Below are 18,500 nucleotides of genomic sequence, written 5' to 3'. Positions count from 1 at the left end.
ATCCAATCTGATGAACATAGTTCATGTTACCTCAATTTTGGTGTATGTAATCACAGCTGGTGATCAGAGGTGAGTAAGGGTGTAGTAAGGAAATGTTCAGGTGGAGAAAGAAGAAATTGAGTTGTCTTCTCTGCATCAGTAAAGGTGTTCCCTTTGTGGTATCTTAATTGGGGAAATCCTTGGTGCTGAGAAGCTCAGCCTGCTGAAGAGAGGAGGAAGAAGGGGACAGAAACATGCCAAGTAGAAATGAAATGTTAGGAATAGCACTGTTCAGAAATAATTACCTAATTCTGCATTTCACTGTTAAAATAACCTTCTTGTGGGACTGCTGGTAAAAGGTAAGTTTTTGTGTTTGAGGACAAAGTAATTTTCTAAGTGCAACATTTGAGTTTTTGCTCATATGATCATTGCTTGGAAGGCTGCAAATGCTGCTTTGTGCACATTGTCTTATAAAAGGTTTACAGTTCATGTTCTTGATAATCTCACCAGCACAACCTGAGCTTTACTTGCAGTACGATCTAAAACTTGTGCACTAAAATTAATTACAGCAAGCTTAATATATTCACATCTGTTTTCTGTGCCAGTCAACCTACTTAATTACTTTATGCTTTTGATTCTCTGTGGTACATATAAATATATCTGAGGTTGAGAATTTCTTTTTACAAAAAATTGATTACAGAAAGGCAGATTATTATCTTCTTAATTGAAAGTTTTAGTGCACTATTAGGTGTTGTTCCTTCTTCTGTAGTTTGCCCGATGAACCTGTTTGATCTCTAGCTTACAGGCAAGGAAACTGTTGTGATGTTTTATGACTATACTTGGGTTTTCAGTTACAAAGGATTGAATAAGGATGGGTTATAAAATCATAGAATGGTTTGCGTTGGAGGGGACTTTTAAGATCATCTCATTCCATCACCTCCCATCAGACCAGGTTGCTCACAGCCCCATCCAGCCTAGCCTTGTATACTTCCAGGGAGGGGTCATCCACAGCCTCACTGGGCAGCCTGTTCCAGTGCATCACCACCCTCACATAAAGAACTTCCTCCTGTTAAATAGTCTGTATCTACCCTCTTACATTTTATAACCATTTCCCCTCATCCTCTTGCTACCTGCCCTTATTAAAGTCCCTCCCCAGCTTCCAGTAGGAAGCTTCCAGTAGGCTCCTTCAGGTACTGGAAGGCTGCTATAAAGTCCCCCCAGGGCCTTTTCTTCTCCAGGCTGAAGATCCTCAACTCTCTCAGCTGTCCTTGGAGGAGAGGTGCTCCAGCCCTCTGATCATCTCTGTGTTAGTGGAAAAGTATGACTGATTTGTGGCGTGAATAGAACACAACCCCACAACGTCATTAATTAATGAGGATCTGCGTCTAGAATATAACAAGTTGATCTGTTGCCTGATAGGTTAATGAGCCAGGTATTACTTGGGCATTAAATTCCTTTGCATTTTGGATGAAATATTCTCAGAATAGCTCTAGTTATCAAATTGTAGGTCACATTTTTATGGCATTGTTTTATCAGCATGATCTCAAAATAGCGAACATGCAACACCTGAGTCAAATAATGCCTCAAGAAACCAAAGATTGGTTATGTTTTGCATTTAGCACAGATCTGTAAAGACTGTCAAGGATAAAACAAAGTTGTTATTTCTTTGGGCAAAATTACAAACATCAGAGAACTTTCTGTCATTGCTGTGTGGTCATTTTGAAGCTGACATTCCTCTTTACATTCTGTATCCCATGTTTTTCAACTGGGAAAAAATGCTTTATTAGTCTCTTGCTCTTACTATTTATACTGAACTACTTGTTCTAGCTAGGTGTAAAAAGGAAGGAAGCCTGATTTGTCATTTTTCACCTTCCTACACAGCTATGCAGAAGAATCGTTGTGAATTCTAAGTCATTTCAGCCAATTGTATCTGAAGCCAGAGAATATCTTTATTATTATCCCGAGCTCAACCTTACAGTTCTCAAATTCTGGATGGGTTGTAGTGTTGCGTGACCCATGGTTAGCACTTGTGCCTCAAAGGAGGTTTTTGGGAGGAGTTACATGAATTTAAGCATTTTCGCTCCAAGTGATGTTCTTTCATACAAAATTCTTTCTTATTATGTTTGCATTTATACTGTAGTTCTATGAGTTGGAAGCTCTCGGGTTTAGTGGATGCATTAAGCTTGTGTCTTGCTGGTGGACAAAGGTTGGTGCTGACTCCAGGGCATTACTAGCCTGTCATCTGCAGTATGACTTAGAGAAGCTGGAATTGTAGTGATGGCAGAACTAGTGAAACTTAGAGGTAATGCAGTGTATTTGATGACTCATGGTTGCTCTTCCATTTTGTACTACTGTTGTGCTAATGGATACTAAGAGGGATCTCTGGCTCTGTTCCTATCTTCTTATACTCTTTCTAACTGTAAGCTGTGGTGGATAAGTATTTCTTGTTACGTTATTTAGAATGTTAAGAACATATGACAGCTTGGATGGTTTTGTCTTCATTTATCAATTCAATCAAACGAGTGTCCCAGGGAGCACCCCTCTCTTGTACAACACAACTTGGCTCAGCTATGGAGTGGATAGCGTGTGGTACTTCAGTGGTTACGCTGCTTAAAATTACTTTCATTATTTTTCATGGTTTTCCAGATACTTAATGTGCTCAAGTATATTCTACAAAATGCAGTACATGTGCTCCAAAACTCACTCAGTGTTCTACTCTATCCTCAAAACAGAAGCTTATACCTGAGAGCAGGCAATCGTGGCAGAATTAGGCTCTTGCTGCTTGTCCAGCAGAGTGACCTCATGGGTGGAGATGGCTCTTCAACTAGTTATGACTTATAGTGAAAAGCAGCTGAAAATCCAGTCTTAAGGAATGTTGTTTTATCTCCAGTTTTATTGTACCTGTATTGGAGAAAGCATTCCTGAAGTCATAATTACGTATTAATATTGCATCTGCTGGCATATTGATCATGTCCCTCTTTTTTTTTTTTTTTTTTTTTTTTTTGGCAACCAGTTGAAATTTATATACAGATTTCCTGGAAACTTTTTATTTCTTAGCAGTGGCACCTGTGCTGACATCCAGAGGCTTGATGTGAGTCTATAAATGCAATGAGTAGTGAGAGTAATTCTCCCAGCACTCCAAAAGCTTTTGGCAGTTGCATTAAACTTTCAAATCTTAAATGAATTCCTCAAGCAAATGTATTTAGTGGATCCTATTTATTGCTCCCTTAGGTATTATGAGGATATACATAATAATAACTTGCTTCAGAAAAAGGGAGAAGTGGTGAAAGAGCTGGTGACCAGTGCCAATCAACCCAAAGTCATAGGATCAGCAGAATGTTGCCAGCTGGGCATTGATTGTAATTTGCTTCATTTAGAAAGAGAACATTAATTGAGTGAAATCACACGAGAAGAAAGGTAGTTTCTGGTCATTTCTCTTTTGTACGGAAGATAAGCTGTGTTATCTTTTGTCTAAGGAAGCTTGCTGTATTGTGCATTCAAAAATATATACATAATAGGATATAACCAGATATGACAGCATTATAAAAACAAGCAGAGATTTCATCTTGAAAGTATTTCAAGGGTTTTTTTAACTTGAAAATAATCTGAGGTTTGGTGATTGTTGTCTCTCCTTACATAAATAAATATACGCATGCATCTGTATTTGTTTTCTCTTCTGATGCATTTTTTCCTAGAGCATAATTATCAAGATGTGGGGTTTTGTTGTTGTTGTTGTTGTATGTATGTTTCAGATAATTACAGAATTACGTGTCTCATGCATTTGATACTGTTAAAATGTTATGCCTTCATTTAAGCCTAGTATCCTGGGCTGCCATAGTTTTCGGGTCACTGTCAGGGAATTATAACGTAAGAGATCTCCAAAATGGAATTGTGCATTTCTTGCATGCAGGTATGATGGTTCAATACTGTCAGAAAGATAACACAGAGAAATACTAATAAAGTAACCGTGAGGGTTGTTGCTATTGGATTGTCTATTTGTTGTTTTTGTTATTTTGTGGAAGGAGAAAGGTAACCTGATGGCCTCTAATTTGTTTTGCTGGTCAGTACGTTATGAACTTTTACAGCTATCATTGAAGTTGCCCAAAGATCTTAGAGTTCAGGTTTCTTCCTGGTCCCTTGCAGATGGTGAAAGACCAGTAGCTGTGGTTACGTTCATCCTTCTTACGCAGTGGCTCATCCTTTTGTGGCATCTGTTTCTAATTCAAAGTCAGCGATGTCAACTCTTAGAAATGTAAAGATTGAAAATAGAAGTTCCTCGGCAACACGCTCCAAGCTTCTGGAGCGCCAGGCTTATAATCTGTGAAACACCCTACATGTAAGTTTTGAACTACATGTGATGCCTTACAGCTGTGATCAAAGCATTCCGTGAGGATATCCGTTAGCAAACTTTTAGAGAAAAGGCTAACCGCCTCTATTGCATTGATTTAAGGCAAAAAGAAGACTCTTGTACAAAAAACGTTGCTTCAGAAGACCTTCAAAGACTTAACAATGTGTGTTTTTTTCATGTTGTGAAGTACCGTAATACAGCTTTGCCAGATATAATCCAGAGTCTTTGTACCAGTTGTAGCCACTGTGTCCACTCTTGTTTGCAGTGGGCAGCAAACGCTGGTGGATGTTGAGACAGGCTGAGTATTGAGTCCTTTTGGCCAAACTCCTTGGCAGGGCATTTTGAAGTAACAAGACACCTGGGACTTGAAAGGGAAATGATTGTACAGACAGATAATTGATGAGCTACTGGAAAAAGAGTTGACCTTCTACAGTCAGTTCTTGGAAAACAAGGAATTTACCACTGATGTACCATCAGGATCTTTGGTGTTCATGAACATTAAATGACCTAAGAAATAGGTTTGCTTGCGAGATGAGAAAATTTACAGATGCCAGTAAATGGTTTAGGGCATACTAAAGTTGAAAGCTGGCAAGGAACTGCTGCAGGAGACCTTAGGAGACTGACTGCCATTGAAATAACAGACGGAATTGTGTAAGTAAGTGGAAAGATCTATGTGGGGAGATAATAATTCTGACTTCATCTCTGAATTGATTGTTACCATTTGTGAGGAAGAGTCTAAAGTTACAACAGATAGTTCGATGTCCAGTCAATATTTATCAGCAGTGAAAGCATCAACTTAAATGCAAGGAATTATTCAAAGGCAGTTGAGAACAGGACGAGGCATTGCTGCCAATTTGTGTATCCACGCTTCAGCCTTTTATCACGCTTGTCTGCTGTCTTGCAGTCTGTGTAGTTACTAACAGCCAAGAGAGTGGCAATAAGAAAACCAAAAGCTTGTGAGAACTTTTGTCTGATAAATGTCTAAGCAGGCCAAAACACCTTGGGCAGGATAATACAAGTGAGGAGGAGATTTTCCAACAATGTGTTAAAAATCCATCCATGAACTTTAAAAAGCTCTGTTAAAGGGTTGGTAGGAATAGTTGTTGACTACTGAGACGGGGAACCAGGAAGGCTCGAAAGAAGCGTGCAGGAGGCTGGGCTTGATACCAGCAGGAGAAGTGGGTCCTCACCCCACGGATAGTTGTTCCCTGGGGCGTGCTTCCTGATAGCACGGGGGTTGCTGCAGGTTCAGGTGTGCTAAAGGGAAGAGCCAGGGGTGTATTTTTAAGGAAAATCCATTTGAAGCTAGTGAGTAAATGAAGGGGGAGGTCATGTGATGCATGCCTGATGAGGAAATGGTTCTACGTGGAGACAGCTGCAAAGATGTGCTTTTTTGTTCTTACTGCTCTCCCCTGGCTCGTGCTTTCAATGTGATCTGGCACGGTCCTGGCCTAACCCTTCAGCTTGCTTTGATTTTAGATGTTGTGCTTCCCATTGTCGCAGGGTCTACCCGAGTGGCTGGAGAGCTAAAATTTCTGAGCAGCTCTCAGCCATCTCAGCAGGAAGTGCACGTATGCACGTGTATTTATTTGCTTATTTATTTTTAATTAAGTTCCTCAAATAATGGGTGAGCATATCATATTTCCCTGTGCAAGAGGGAGAGCTGAAATAGGATGAACTAACCACTGGATTTAAGATGTGTCGATGCAAACTTAAAGTACAGTTACCTTCTCTACCGATTTGGCAGTTCATTAAAAATGGTTTTGACTGACGTGAAGCCTTACCTCTGTGCATATCCACTGCAGCAACGTGTCAGAGCAGGAGTCCTTGCTACCTGCCTACTGTTTATCCTAAATGTCAGTCTGGTGTTTGCAGTTTGACGTATTCCTGAAGGTAATCTGAAGCTTACACGGGTAGATTGATTCCCCTGAACAACAGGGAAGTCACTCCCATTTAGAAAATGTCATTCATCTCTTTAGACTTGTGCAATCAAGATTGTGCTCCGTTGTTTGACGTGGCTAAAAACCAGGATTGCTTGCTCCTTGTGGGTAAACTTCTGCATTGCTGGGTGAATTAATCTATTTGATAGCTTTATACCGCCTTACAGATATAACATAAGAATCTTGTGGGTAATTGAAACAATAAATCCTTCCCTGGTATTAGCATTAGGTGTTTGCGAGTCCTGTTCTGGGTGTTGTTGTTTGGAAGCGCTGTGTGTGGGAGGCAGTGAACTCTTCATTCGCTGCCTGGCTCGTTGTCTGTGAGCTTCCTTCTAACCAAAGCTTTCTTGGTATTAAAAAAACAGAGTTGTAAAATAGAAAACGTTGAGATGACATGCTGTTATAAATGGATCTGATCTAAAGGAAGCTGGTTTTCATCTCATTCAAGAAAGTGAATTCTATACACTGCTGCTGGTGCTGAGAGGATCTGGTTTGTTCTCTGGGGGCTTTACATCAAGGGCTGTGTTTCCTTGGAGCTGCTGTGTGCATGGTGTTTGGGCAGCATGGCTGGGAAGGCTGCTGTCTGTGGGATGGCTCCTAATAGGGCAGCGCATCCCTGGGAGAGCTGTGTGGGGAGCGGGGCATCCTGCGCAGCATCGGGAGTCCTTTTGCTTTGTCTTAAATGTCAGCTTCTCTGATGCTCGTGGGGCTAAATATCAGCTCATCAGAAATGGTACAGAGCCTCTCAGTAAATATTTCAGGGCCATTCTGGATGAAATCTTTGTGCCAGTGCATGCTCTTCAGCCCAGCTGAACGTCGTCGAACCTGTATCAGCACTTCTGTTTCCTCGAGGAGGTAAATGGAAAATGTTTTAAAAATAAGCTTAATTTTACAAATAATACTGTTTTCATACACACGTATTTCAGAGCTACCTTGGTGCATCAGGAGGATGTTAAATGTCTGGCTGAGGCGCGACAGTGTTTTCTCCTGTATTTAAATGGAAGCAGGGTGTCAACGTAAGAAGTACCAATGATGTATGGTAAGGGCATAAATCCTGTTGCTGTCCTTGCAGCTCTCCTAGTGTATTGTCAAGAAGAGCAGATACATTTCTTGCGTGAGAGTACCCAATAAAGGGATGGCATCAAGTGCTTAAGAAATGTGCATCCATGCAGATTCTGATGTTGCTGTGTTGGACTATGAAAAATGCATTTTTATTCAGAAGGGCTTCTGTCAGGAAATACTGTGTTTCATGACTTTTGAAAGACGAAATAGACATTAATGCAATTCTGAAGAACAGTACAGGGCTCTGTTTGTGTTGCAGTGCTCTATTTCACAAGCAGTGTGAAATGGCTCTTGTTTTGTATAGGCTTTAAGGCTTTTCTAAAATTCCCTGTCTGAGTAAGGGCTATATATATCTGATGGCTCTTTGTTCAGATACAGCAAGTTTCTGTTCCCAGATCTCATACAGACCTCTGACTTTGAAAACAACATCTTAAATCTCTTTGTCACTTCACTTTGTGGGGAAAAGAAGGGAAGAAGGCAGTCTGCTGTGCACATCACCTTCATTTTCTGATAAGAAGCTTGTATCTACGCAGCCTAATTTACAGGCTGTCTACCTGTGTGTTTCATAAACCACCCCTAGCACCGAAGAGTGCACCTTTAGGATTGAGACAGCAGGTCACTCAGACTGCACGTATCTTCCTGCATATTTAGTTTTTCTTGTTTAAATTTATCTTGAATTTACTATTACTTACTAAATTCTAGGACTTTGAGTCCCTAACCAAGATGAGATATGTGCCGCTTTAGCTGCCAATGTTCTTGAGCCTTGGTGTTGGCTCAGTCATAAATAGACAGCTGCCCGTAGGATCAATTTTGGCAAAGAGAGGCAATGCATGAAGAGTTGAGTCTGAACTCATTCAGAGTCTATAGGAGCGAATGATTGTCTGGTTTCCTACAGGCCAGCTGTAATGCCCATTTATGTCTATTGAGAACTCCTGCCCAGTTGAGGGAGGAGGGCTGAACAAAAGTGCAGAAGTCTGACAAGGGGGCAGAACGTACCAATTCAGCTTGTTAGCATGTTATCACAGTGTTCTTACATTACTTGTCCATAATAGATCACAAGTGCAAATATGGGCCTTGTTATTTCTCAGTTTGTGCCTCCTAAACATGAGATGTGCTTGAATTAAGAGCAGGCTAATTTTTTCTGTTCCTAAGTCAACGGCTCAACGATTTTGCGATACATTCTGTTCTTTTAATAAAAGATGGAAAAGAAAAAGGTTATTTAATCAACGTGTTACGTTTTGTCAGTGCCAGAGAGGTCTAAGATTATGCATTCTTTTTACTCTTGCATTTTGAGCTTGAATCCCAGTTTGGGAAGAGCCATTAGTAGCCATGTGTATGTGTGTATATGTAGTTCGTATGAGATGCAAGTTCTGCCTTGTCTATCTTTTTTGTGTTTTCCTTTCTGCAGTTGTTTTCTCTAAGAAAAGAGATGAGCCAGGGGGCAGCATATTTCAATTCTGCTGCTGTTAGTAAGCAAATAGGTAAAAAAGAAGGCTTTGTGCACTATGTTTGTCAATGCCTGAAAAATATGCTCTAGTTCCCAGTCAGCAATTCCATAATATCATTTTAAAAGGGAACAAAAAGTTGAAGTAGAATACAGTCAGAAGAAATATATAAACAGGTAAAGCAGTCTCAGAAATCTTTTCAGGATTGCTACCTTTGTATTTCCTGCAGTACTGTCACTGCTGTGACATCTATGTGATTGTGTATACCTTCAAAGTATCAAGGCAGAGAGGTTTAGGTAAATCAGGTACTTTCCTGCATAGAGCTTGTAGGGTTTGCATTTGTAGATTTGAATTCAAACCAAGTTTGGCAGTAATGTGCTGCCTCTGTCTCTTTCCTTCTGTGTTGGTGTTCAAGAGGAGTCTGGGAGTCATGTTTATAAAGTTTTGTGCACAGTGTTGTTGTAGTGAGAGCCTTTTGTGTTTTGCTCATGCTAAGCTTCGCTCCATGGGGTTTCTATGTTGGTGTTTTACAGGAAAACATGACCTGTAATATACCAAATTAACCTGAGAGTGGGTGCCTGAAAGATTGTGCCTAGTTTAGAGAAGGATGTTTTTGGTAAGAATAAAGAAATTAGGCATTTGTTTGAAAAATATTTTATTGTTGAGACCAGTCGTTATCTACGACATGTAGGAGAATCTGCAAGTGTTTAGCATGCTTTAGTATCTCTGAGAGAGAGGTCATTTTTGAAGACATCCACGTTCCATCTTTAAATTAAAAGCAATAAGTATCAGAGAGAACACAAATGTGTGCATCAGTTGTACTCTGTAGCTCTGCTACTGCAGCAATGTCTACAGGCCAACATCATAGCTGAAGTCAGGTAGAAGGTTGGATCCGAGAAGGTTTGTATCCCCATAGGAAAAGACAACACTTGAGCTCATTAATGAATCAGTCAGAAATGTTTCCTTTCTTGGAATGGTGTGGAATGCATCTTGCTGCCTACAGCAGTGAATGAAGTAGTACCACTATTAGAAGGATGTATCTTAGATGGTCCCTGCAGATTTGTCAGTGGTTTCAGAAGTCTAGGCTGCATCACCTGCTACTTCCATGGGGTTCATCTCTAAGTATAATCCAGTCTGCAGTGCTTCTCCTGACAGTTCTCATTTCCTTTTACTAGTGAGCTGCTTCAAACTTGACTTACTTAAGGTTCAAATGGCTTGCCAAGGCCATTATTTTTATCTAAAATTCAGACGTAATGGGCATTTTGTAGCAGTTTTCATCACTTTGTTTTCGATGAAGTGCTTTTTCGAGTTGTTTTTTTTTTATTGCTGTCACCAAGGCAATGTATATTCAGGCAGCTACTTTACACCAACGAAATGACATCTTTCTAATCATCAAAGGTAGTAATGGGCTCATTAATTCTTCAGTGAACATTGCAAAAAGATGCAGTGACAGTATGCAACGATGCCACATTTCTTCTGCTGTCTGGCAGTTTCTTCAGATGACCTTGTAACAAATGAAATCCTTGCCTAATGAAGTTCATTCAAATGCCTGGTTGATAAAATTGTCTACAAAACAAGAGTTTGTGGGACGGCTCCTAATCCCCTGGTAAGAAATATGAATTTGATTCATCTGCTAGCTTGCATTGCATCACCGGAATGTATCTAAAATTTACTGGCCTGTAGTCTCAGGGCTCTTATCCATCATGACGACTAGGGCAAAATCTTGTCCAAGTCCAGACGACTCCAGAACAGGAGATCATGTGTTTAAAAAGGGAGGTGAGGTTGTTCAGTGCAAGTAAATTACTTGGCTGCTATAGGAAGAGATGCTTTTAAAGAAATGCAGTTAATGTGTCGGTGCTGAATTGTTGACATCGTATTCGTCATCCAAACCAGTTATGCAGTATTTCCCAACATGCCTGGATTTAGTCTGATATATATGGTAATGTTAGCTGAGCATTGGATTTTTCTTTTCTTCCATGAGAAGCTTCTGCCAAAACCATTTTTTGTAGTCATCCTATGAGTGCTTCCTTCTGTTTTTCTGTCTTTATACTCCTGTCAATTCATGTGTGTATAAATCATCAGCAGTTGGCAGCCTTACCTTTATTAAAATTCACAGTCAGTTTACATTTGTAGCATTTGAATTTCTGGATATTTTCATTTCTCACTGTTAGTGTTTTCTATTTCTTTTAATTTATTTCACTGGGTTGTTTAGAAAGTTTCAATACAAAGGTGATAAAGAATAAGGCATTTTTGTTCCATATAATAAATGTCATGTGCTTCAGCAAAATGTAGTGCATTAAAGTCAGGGTTGTCCATGGCTTTAAAGGTGACATTTAGCATATGTAAAAAAAAAATGTTTGTGTATAGCATGGATAGATGTGCTTAGACAAGTAGTTTATATTTAACTGCCATCACTGTCCTAAACAAAGAAACAGTCTACTCACAGTTCTGTAAAAATGCTCCTATAAAGTAAATACCATGTATGCATTTGTGTTTAATAGTTCAGTTCAAGTCAGTGCTTTGGTTAGTAAACTGGTGTGGCTGATGTGGAACAAGTTAGGAACAGACGTAGATTTTCAGGGAGAAGCTGGGTGAAACTGGGTTCTGTGAGGAGCAGTTGTAGTAGAAACACAAGGACTGTATGAAGTGTAGAAAATATGGTATGTCATCATATTTAATGGTGTATGCTATAAGATGTATATTTAAGGTCATGCATGTATGTTTTCAGTTTCTTAAACGAGGCTTAATACTGAAATTCTTCCCAAGATTTCTCTCAAGGGATACATATGCTGCTGTTATTTATTCCAGTAGCTTGTCTTTCTTAATGAAGCTGTTCTGCTAAGGACATAGCATTAATTGAGCAGCTTTGTGGTATCTGATGCCACGCTGTTTGTTTTCCTTGTCCTCTTTTCTTCAAACTGTGACCTCTGCGCTAGATGTACCTTTGTAGCCTAACTATATTGTTCATGAGTCTTTAACCTATCTCTACATTTTTCCCTGTTGTCAACCACCCTGAAAAGTAGTCCTTGGTCTTTCTAAGTCATGCTGAATTCCCATCACTTGCATTTCCGTCACTTTTGCTTGCAAATGCTGATGATGATTCCTTTAAGCTGGTGATTTTTGTCATATTATTGCTTTCATTAGTTTGCTCGTCAGCCTTGCTTACTTTATTAGCCACCGTCCAATGAGTGGAGTTTGTAATCTGAAGAAATGAGGCCAGTGTTGGAAGGTGTACAGAGCAAGCAGTACTTTTTACCTCTATATTTCAGAGATTTCAACTCATAAGGCTTTGTGTGAGTTTTCTTAGTTTGTTCGAGGGCAGAAATGAATTTGTTTCTGGATAGAAGAGGAAAACCTGCATTTCCTTGAGGTTGCCAGCCTATTCCTTTAGAAGCTTTTGAAACAGAAGTTAATTTGTATAGAATCAAAGAGTCATAGAATCACCAAGGTTACAGAAGACCCACAGGATCACCCAGTCCATCCATCCACCTATCACCAGTGTTACTCACTAATCCATGTCCCTCAACCCAACGTCCAAACGTTCCTTGAACACCTCTGGTGTCGGTGACTCCACCACCTCCCTGGGCATCCCATTCCAGTGCCTGACCACTCTTTGAGAGAAGTGGTACAGAAGAGAGAAGCCAGAAGATGGGCACACGTTTTCTTGTTTTTTTGGAGAAAGTTTTCTTTTGAAGATTTTGGATTAATCACTAAATAGGAAGAAATAAGTTGTGACCAAATTTGCTGCGCTGTAGCAGGTCAGGAGGTCCAATGTGTGCTGTGGCTAACGTGACAAGCTTCTGGAGCAAAAGCAACAGGAGCCAGCTGTGTTGGTGCTTCTTTGTATGTGACTGCTGACATAATCCCTTTTCACACTAGGTGAAGACCTCATTCAATTTGTTATTTTCACCACTTATGAAAACACAGATGAAACATAATGAAAAAATTTCACGGATGAAAAATGTCTTCAGGTGCAGTGCAGGATTTACATGGGTGTAAACAAATTGTTCTTTGTTTGAGTTGGGCAGAAGCCTGGAGATTCATGTCTCAATGCGTCTCTCCTGCTTGCTTCTTTCCTGCATTCTATGGCAAATTATCTTGATGGTATTCAAATGTGTTAAATACCGCCTGGTATCTGCAGAGCAAAATTGTAGCTGGGAGGTTTTCTGGATGCTTTCCCCTTCTGCAGCAGACGTTCTAATAATAAACAGCCCAATGAACAAACAGTTCTGTGCTTCTGTTAGGCAGAAGGAAGGGGGAGCAGATTTGAAGCCTGGGGAAATTGGATTTCCTGAACCTTCAAATGAGAGAGTAATATTACAAATATGCATTGCACTGTCCAGAAAAGAAATTCTGATATATTTTTTTTTCTTTCTTTTTTTCTTTCTCCCCTCTTTTAAAGACTCACCTCTGATAATGCAGAGGCAATATGAAATGGAGAGGATGGGCAGAAGGATAGTTCTTCAGTAACCACCTTATTTATAGCAATAGGAAATCTCCTTGGCTTCTTTGAGTAATGAATAACTCTAATTACCTCTTTTAAAATGCATTTGGTAACTTAAACAACCCTAGTTACACTTTCTGAAGCGTCTGCAGGTACGGGAAATTCCTGTCAAAAGCTTTGCCCTGGAAGTTGCTACTGCCTATGGAGACTGAATTGCTTAAAGCATAACGTTTATGCTTTTCTCTCAAGACTAGAGCAGTATAAATACTTTTACAGCATTTAATCTTATATATATATATATATATACTTTTTATCTTGCCATAGCTTTTAGTACATGGAATGAAAATAGCAAACGAGTGAAGTAATGTATCAAAGATGCTTCATCTTATTAGAATAATAAAATAATGCTAGAAAAATAGTGCTAGAACCAAACACCTCTGTCTCAGATGTGATGCTGCGGTCTGACTTTTCTGTATGTGCAAGATCAGTGAATGCTTACATCCCAAAGAATGAAACACGATTTGAATCCAAGTAGAAGACTCTAAAAGTGTGTTTTATTACACAGTTTGAGTTTACATGTTTTTGCATGTGTTGGTCTGTTGTGTTCCTTTATGGAGGGAGCACTTCTGCCTCTCCTAGCACAAAACTGATAGTCCTTATGTCACTATAGGACAAACTGTTCAAATCAGTATTTGGATTTTGCCTTCTTTGCTTTGTGCTTCTCAAATAGTACCTCTGAGGTTAGACTGTTCCCTAACAGAGTTTCTTTTGTTAATTATTTCAGAGTTATTCAATATTTCACAGGGAGTACTTTGTTTTGTTGACATCCTTATAAATAAACAGCATTCTCATCTGTTAGTTCCATTTGAGGCTCTGAAGATGTGGTAGCTAAGAGTGTACTCAGTGCCATTTCTCTTCTCAGGCCATTTTTGCTTTCTCATTCTGTCACCCTTTCCTTCCAGTGCTTTGCTCACCAACCTCCAGCCATTTACATTCATCTTCTGTCCCAGGTGGCTCTAAATCTCCTTTCCTTCTCCTCTGGTACAAAAGTTACAACTTCAATTTACTTCAAACTATTTCCATCTGAGTTGCAGCTTTTCAGACACCTTCCTTTACTTTCTGCAGTGGCATTCACCAAAGAAGTTCTTGCTGAGGACAGGGGACAAACAGTACCTTTATTTTCATTATCTTTTATTGTAGTAGGAGTCTGCTATGACATTTGTGAGGAAACTGCAATTCAGTGGGAGAAATCCATGTTTAAATATATCAGCACAGTCCTCACCTTTGTATATTATAGTTTTTTCTCAGCAACCAGTGGCTGTTTTTGTTGTTGATATCCATATGTTTTTTGAAAGGACGCGTATTATGACTTATCACAGTTAAATTTTACAAGGTGTGAAAGGTATCCTTAACATAAAGCATGTTTTTGGTCAATGCAAACAGTGGGAACAGGAGCAGCTCTTGAGGAGTCATTGTCTCTTGCAGTTCTATAAGGAAAATGTGATACCTTAATGCTACTGGGCATTTGGAACGACATAACAAAAGGAGTTTGATCTATTTTAGGTATTATGAGCCTCTTTTTTTAGGTCCAGGAATGAAGATGGCTATTTCTCCACCGAAAAATGGTCGGGGACAAAATTATGGTTCTACAAAACATTTTGTCTTAGAAAAGGGTCAGTCTCAATTCCCCAGATGGTTTTACCTGTGTGAGCATCTGATAAAGCGGGTGTTCAGGTCAGAATGGGAACTGCTGGGCTCTGCCTGGTTGTGGAGGTTTGATCCCTAGCTGCCTATTGATTACACCTGATATGTATTCATATAGGAAGAGCATTTCAAACTGTCTTTGAGAAAAGATGACATTTCTGCTTAAACACCCGGAGCACAGCAGGGTAAGGCCATGAATAGAGCTTTCCTTTTTCCTTCTGATGTTTTCTGTTGTCTTCATTATTTTGTGGTAGCAAAGACATATTTTCTATAGAAAGCATGGGAATCATTTTGCAATTGATGAAATCTTTCTTTACAAATGCTTCAGCCACACAGAGCACTCTCAGATGTCTCACTTGAATAATGATGACCCCCCATTAGTTACTGTGATATTCTTCTGAGGAGCATAACCTACATACCCGTGTTGAACAGCCCCGTAATTAATTTCATTCTTCTTGGTCAGGCACGGTGATTTCAAAGGGGTTTATTACTGAATGCAGTTACACAAAGCTCCATACTGCAGGTATATCTCTTCCATTCAAGCCCTGAAAATCCCACTGGAGTCAGATGTGCAGAGCGAAGGTTCAAAGGGAATTTTGATAGCAGTCAGACAAAACAAGAGTGTGAGACTGAGCAGGATTGGGGTGGGTGGGCAACAGGTTTCCTGAAGCAGTCGGAGGTTTGGGGGGATCAGAAGAATGAAGAGAAGTTTTCTTCCTCTTTCCTTCCTTTGTGGCCACCAGCAAATGTTTCTGAGAATGAAAGGTGACACTGATTAATTTGTTATCTTTAGGGGCTGTCCTTGCCAAGTTCACACAGCAGAGTTGTTTCTCAGTAAGGGAACAAGCAAACTTGGATTAACCTAGGTAAATGATAGTTGAATTAATGGATTTCTAGGGCTGTTCTTTCCAGAGAACACAGATATAAATACCAAGCTGCTGTTACCTAAGCCAGCAAAGTTCACAGAATGAATTTTGGAGAGTATTTAAAAGCATTTGCCCATTGGCACATCATCGTGAAGCCTTGCTCAGTGCTCAGGGAGTACTTCACAGCAGAGCTCTGACAGTCACTAGTGCAAAGCCACCTTAATGGTGTTTGTGTGTCAGACAAATTTATTCTCCTTGGAGTACCAGGTCTCCAGTCAGACTGAGTACTGATCTCTGCAAGTAAAAGACGGGTTTCATTTTTGTCTCACTACCCCAGCTTTTCTTCCAGTTGCTTTGTTTCCTGTTATTTTCATTAGAGGTTAACTGCATTTGTTACTGAAGGTTGGTCAAGAAGCTACTTACGTTTTTGTATGTTATTTCTTAGTATTGCACCAAGATCATTCAACTTGAGTGCCCATCAAGTACAAAGCATTCGCATCTTCTTCTGTAGATCATGATGTGAATAACCGTCCTGTTGTAATTTGCTGTTTGTGCTGTGCTCTGGAGCCCAGAAAGTAAGCTCACCAATTACCACTTCAACTCTAGCTGATGTTTTGCTATATTGTTTATGAAGCATGCACACAGATTAAAAGGATAGCTGAAGAAGTGTTCAAAAGAAGTACAGAAAGAAAGGAGGAACGAGCTCTTACATCTTCTGAGATCCTTTCCTCCTTCTGCAGACAGATGTGGCAGTTCCATTTTTGTTGCTTGAATTGATTCTGTTCCACTTTAATAACAGGTTCATGCAAAGTCAAAAAGAGCGTCAGCCTCTTGATGGAGCATTTAAATGCAAAACTTCTTGATACTCCATGAAAGCAATGGAGCTGGAGAAAGTTCAGTCCGTTGTCTCATTTTGTTTCTGTCAAGGTGAGGAAGGCACACAGCAAATCGGGACTGTTGGTTTTCCAAAGTCAGATCTGATTTAATGAGCTGGAAATAAAAATGCTACATATCGTGGTGTTGTACCTATCAATTGCACCTCATCAGACCCTTCCCAAATAGTCATACAGTCTTGATCAAATATTTTATTGAAGCATAACCTTTTCTATTATAGAGATCACAAATAAGGCAAAGGCCTGCTAGTATAGATAACACAGAGTGCTGTTCTATTGATTCTGTCTGCCTTCGCTACACCCACTGCTGTCCTCTGTCTTTTAGCAATTTTCAGAGACAGAGAACTAATTCTGCTGAGATCCTTTGACTGAAATGACAATTTCACAGCTCCCTCTTGGGACTGCCGTGAGTGTGATCAGATTTTCAATCAGCAAACACTTATTGATTTGCTTTCTAGAAACTTCCTAAGAAACCCCACCTGGGTAAACAAGTTCTCTAAACTTTATTAATGTATATTATGTGTTCTTCAATAGAATAATTATATTTTGAATAGAACTCCAGCAGTATGTGCTTTTCTTAGCTTCCATTGGAATGGAGTTGTTTTCTTCAGAGTGCCTGGTGAGACGCTGTGTGTGGTTCTAGGAGAAGAACAGTGCTGATAACACACTGATGTTTGTAGCTGCTGCTAAACAGTGCTGCAAAGAGCCAAGGCCATGCACAGCAAAGGGCCCAGGGAGCTGGGAGGGAACAGAATGAGGAGGGCTGACTTAAAGTGTCCAAAGGGACATTCCATACCGTATGACGTGAGGCAGAAGGATTTATGAAGGGGTTGGGAGTTCACCTTTCAAACACTTTTTAAGTGTTTGATTTTTTATTAAAATTCTATATACATTCTATATATTCTGTAGGAAATACAGTGGAATAGGTCATTAGAGTTTGGTATGGTGCTCTGCAAAAACAAAAACCGGTGCCTGTCTGTGCTGCAAAGAGCAGTATAGTATGTTTAACTCTGTTATTACACCCCAGATAATCTTAATCTTAAATCCTGATTTAGTGGTGGCATTAATCCTGGTGATTGATTGCACTACATAACTGTGGGAATTAGAATGTGAATTAAGAATGGGATTGGTGTTTGCTCATTTTAAATTAATACTAGGCATAGAGTGTGTGGTTATAGAAATGTATTCATTGCAAGATGCTCAGCAGTACCCTGCCCTCAGAGCATCAGCTCCTAAAGTGAGCTGACAGCCAGTCATGGAGATGTTTTGTTCAGTATGGATTGATAAAGTACGTAGGTGGCTCTGAAAGCGGCGCCTCCCATTTATTTACATGGGAACTACAGCATGTACAAAGAGCACAATAATGCTGTTTGATAGGGTTGGTCTCCATAAACATTGAGCAAGCATAGGTGAATGTCAGCAGAGGCCAATTTTTCCACATATTGGAATTTAGTTGCACATCTTTGCTTCATACTCACTGTGTCAGCTGCCATACTGTCAGGCTGCCTGTCTGTTGCCATCTATTACAGAATATTCGTGGGAAGGTTCAAGCTTTACTGCTGTACCTCCAAATGGTTTTGACGTGGTAGGCTAACATCGTAAAAATGGGAGGCATTACTTTCTGAACAGCCACGATGATTTGTTGTCAGTGCTCAGTGAGGAGTCCAGGGTTACCTACACTCCCTAAGAGATAGTTTCACAGTGGTGAAGTGTAGTAGGAGATGTAACTCCAGAGGAACTTTGAAGAAACTCAGTGTTCCTACATTTCCAAGGTATCGTGCAGCAGGGCTCTGAAAGTAGAGGTTGGAAGATGCCTCTG

The 18,500-nt window shown here is 39.9% G+C and overlaps 1 protein-coding gene across 10 annotated transcripts in view; it reads left to right on the top strand.

Moving 5' to 3' along the window:
- PCDH15 (protocadherin related 15) overlaps window positions 1-18,500 on the top strand; it is a 597,589-nt gene that overhangs the window by 93,152 nt on the left and 485,937 nt on the right. The gene's annotated exons all lie outside the window — the stretch shown is intronic.

Source organism: Excalfactoria chinensis, chromosome 6 (assembly GCF_039878825.1).
Source record: "Excalfactoria chinensis isolate bCotChi1 chromosome 6, bCotChi1.hap2, whole genome shotgun sequence".
Lineage (NCBI taxonomy): Eukaryota > Metazoa > Chordata > Aves > Galliformes > Phasianidae > Excalfactoria > Excalfactoria chinensis.
This window is presented reverse-complemented; position numbering and strand designations above follow the sequence as displayed.